The sequence below is a fragment of the Microtus ochrogaster genome, chromosome 5 (assembly GCF_000317375.1).
Source record: "Microtus ochrogaster isolate Prairie Vole_2 chromosome 5, MicOch1.0, whole genome shotgun sequence".
Classification (NCBI taxonomy): domain Eukaryota; kingdom Metazoa; phylum Chordata; class Mammalia; order Rodentia; family Cricetidae; genus Microtus; species Microtus ochrogaster.
The window spans coordinates 51,559,062-51,563,225 of NC_022012.1; positions in this window are offsets into that span (position 1 = coordinate 51,559,062).

Sequence of the window (4,164 nt, forward strand, 5' to 3'; positions counted from 1 at the left end):
TTGTAGAAAACCAAATCAAAGATAAATTAATGTGTGAGCAATCCTAAGATCAAAGGAATGAGAGATATGAATAATAAAGAGGGCTGAGCCAAAAGCATTTTAGTATTATTTATGTGGTATGTCAGTTTTTGAGATGTTGAGAAAGCAACCATGAGTATATTCAGAAAAATTCCAAGGGTTGTGTAAAATGGGGATGGGAAATACATCAAAATAGCATGTAACTTACCCATAAAATCCTGAATGAGGCCACTGGAATTGTCTAACTTGTAGAGTTTTCCTATGTGAACAGAGTACAGCCTGCTGAACCTTCTGCCTCACCAGGTGTGGATTACGGTGTGGGCTCCAAGATCAGTGAAAGTACTCATGGTTCTTGTGATCTTTGGGTCCCTGCTGCAATCTTAGACTGAGTTTCTGTAAGAAAAGTTGTGTGAGGGGGAGATCTTACTTTATCCACAGCATCTGACTCTGCTGGAGCCTGTAGTTATCAGGCCTAACAAAACTGGACTAAACCTCTTCCTGTGTGATGCTGGAGGTACAAGTTCCAAGCCATGGATCTATGTAGCTGGTTGTCCAAGATATAATTTATGAATCTAAGAAGCCAAATACCAAAATATCAAGAAAAGTGCCCAACAGGTGGATACAGAATTATAGCTCAGCAGCTAATCTGTGCTGATCTATGCAGACAGCTGCTGCAGTTACTCTGGGGCTCAAATGATTGCTATTGCCCTTATACATTCATTGTAAGCAAGATGTGTCCTGGCATGAGGCAGAACCCCAAGTTCTGGCTACTTCTCCTTGATTCTAGAGATGATAGGAAGGAAGGGAGGAAATGAAGTTTAGGGCAGGGAAAGCTCACAATTCTTCAGAAGACATCCTGAAGGGAGGGTATAATGGCTCAGTCATTTTTATCTGTCATTGGGTTCCCACTGCATATATCCTCGCACACTGTGTTTCCCTGTGTTTCTGTGCATGTGTGCCTGTGCTACCATATTCATGTGCATCTTTGTCACCATCTCTGTGCACAAGGAAGTGAGACATTTCCTTTCCCATAACTCAGTTGACTCAACTCACAAGAGGATGTCAAACCCCAGATTTTCAAGAACAAAGATCACATTATCGAAATCTTAGCCATGTAAACCTCCTTCCTGCCAGAAGTCTCTGTTCATCCTTTCAACTGAAAGCAAGGTTAGAATAGAGTTACCCTGCCTTCTAATGGGCTTCACCAGACGATAACTTGAAATCTGCCACCTCAGCCCAAATGAAACTGTCTTATAATGTACCTCCTGGAACATCTTACATAGTGATTCTCATTTAACTGGTTGTGACAAGCTCTCAGAGACAGCACTGAATCCAACCATACAAAGACTGGCAGTTTATATCCCCAGGACCTAAGGAGGGTTTGGATGATACTGACTCACAGAAAACCCCAGTCAGGACTTCAACATAATCGTAAATTTTCCTTACGTCTCCACAAGATTATCAGCTCCCCAAATCATCAGAAAGTAGCCTAGAAAACTACACTCACGTTCCCAAAAACTGGACTATGGATATTTGTCTTTTTTTAGAGTGTTGGTTACAAGTTGTTAGTGATCATGCTCAGAAAAAAAGGCTAAACAAAGGATATTAGTTACAGAATTCTTGTTTTGTAAATAAAAAGGGGGAAGTGGTGTGGGATAATGGTCTTGTACCTGCAAAGATTTGTCACTCATATTAGTTTAATAAATTGCTTATTGGCCAATAGCCAGGCAGGAATATAGGCAGGGTGATGAGATTAGGATAATTCTAAGAAGAGGAAAGGTTTGTTGGGACTAATGAGTCCTGGCCTTCAGCTGGATGTTGGGATTAATGAGTCCTGGCCTTCAGCTGCTCTTCCCTCCTAGAACCTTCTAATTGAAGTTACTAGACGCTGTGCCTAGCTTAGAGGATCAGAGGCTGGGATTTTCACCTGTTGGCCATTGACTACAGTGTATTTAAGCCTGCATGGTGCTAATAAAGGGGGACTTTGTTATCAATGTTTAAAGGTCTGCTTGTCAGTCTGTCTCTGCGTCTGTGTTCTCAACCTCAAGCCCTTTGCCCGAAGCTCGCGAACTGGGTTCTAGTGCATAAAATGTAGACTGGGGCCAGGGTGCCGGCAAAGGCTCAGTCTGCAGTCAGCATCCAGATGCAGGGGAAGCAAGATGAGAATGTCTCACTGATAAAGTACAAACCATGTGGCTAACATAGATAAAAATTATGTGTTAACTTGTAAGATCTAGTTAATAATAAGCCTGACATAATAGGCCACACAGTTTATAATTGTTATTGTGTGTTTCTTTCAGACTGAATGATTGCTGGACCAGGTGGGACAGAAACATCCATATACTACATTCTTTATGTCCTGCTTGTCCAGTTTCAACAACATACTGTCAAGAGTCAAGGCAAGAGCAGTTTCTTTTCCAGTAGTTAACTTTGATAAAATGAAAACAAACTCCATAGATCTGTCAATGACTATCATGCTTTCTTGAAGTAGATTGGTGCTACCAGGAATGAACATGTCTCACTGTCTTGAAAAGCCTTATGTCATTAAAAATCTTAAATGGCATTTTCTGTTGTTCTCTGCAGTGCTTGAAGACTACCTATCTATCTAAAATATATCTCTATTTAACCTTTAAAACATAATTAATATGGTCATAAATTTGATTGGTAGATGACTAACCACTAATCTGTATTTGTTAATTATCATAAAAAGTCTATAATAGTAACTTTTAAGGGCTAGAATTTTACATTACATTGTTAAATGAGCTGTTTAGGTACAATACCTTAAACAATAATACAGTATAACAAAAATAACATTGAATTGGTATATACATAAAAAACCCATACTAATATAAAATATTTGAGCCTAATAGTTGGTATTTTTTGTTTAAAAGAAAATTCAATATCCACTCTTTTATCATATATTCCTGTATTCCACCCATTTTCTTTTCAGAACAAGATCTCTGGATATAACCTTTTTAAATTAATGTCCTCCCTGACCATGACTAATAACAGCTTCTAGCCAACACCTCCAAACAATGACAATTACCCATTGTTATAAGGAGGCCAATTGTTTGTTCCCCGGTTGCGTAGCAGTTCAGACCTGAAATAATCTCACAGAAACTATATTATTTAAAACACTGCTTGGCCATTAGCTCTAGCATCTTGTTGGCTAACTCTTACATCTTAATTTAACTCATCTCCATTAATCTGTGTATTGCCATATAGCTGTGGCTTACTGGCTAAGGTTCTGGCATCTGTCTCTGGTGGAGCTACATGGCTTCTCACTAAACTCCGCCTTCCTTCTCCCAGAACTCAGTTTAGCTTTCCCCACCTACCTCTATTCTACCCTATCAGGCCAAGCCAGTTTCTTTATATAACCAATGGTATTTACAGCATATAGAGGGGAATCCCATATTACCTCCCCTTTTATATTTAAATTAAAAAGGAAGGTGTTAACTTTAACATAGTAAAATTACATATAACAAAACAGTTATCAAGCAAGAATTACAGTTACAATATTTATATCTATTTTATCTTTTATTATAACAAAGGAAAACAACTATAACTATCTATCTATTCTTCAACTCCATCAACTCCAGAAGGATATAATATTACCTAAGTAAATGAGAAGTAGGCAACTTACAAAACTCTAGAAATCACAGAGACATCTCATTGCCTGGACAGTCACCCAAAGTTCCTCTGTACCGTTGGGGCATCCATCTTTGGCCTACATTCCCAGAGTTTCCAGCAGACATTTCCACAAAGCAAGAAATTTCAAAGGCAGTTCAGTCACCAACCCCACAACAGACAAAGGTCTGATCTCCAAAATATATAGAGAACTCAAGAAACTAGACTTTAAAATGCTAATCAACCCAACTATAAAATGGGGCACTGAACTGAACAGAGAATTCTCAACAGAAGAAGTTCAAATGGCCAAAAGACACTTAAGGTCATGCTCAACATCCTTAGCAATCAGGGAAATGCAAATCAAAACAACTTTGATATATCATCTTATACCTGTCAGAATGGCTAAAATCAAAAACACCAATGATAGCCTTTGCTGGAGAGGCTGTGGAGGAAGGGGTACACTCATCCATTGCTGGTGGGAATGCAATCTTGTGCAACCACTTTGGAAATCAGTGTTTC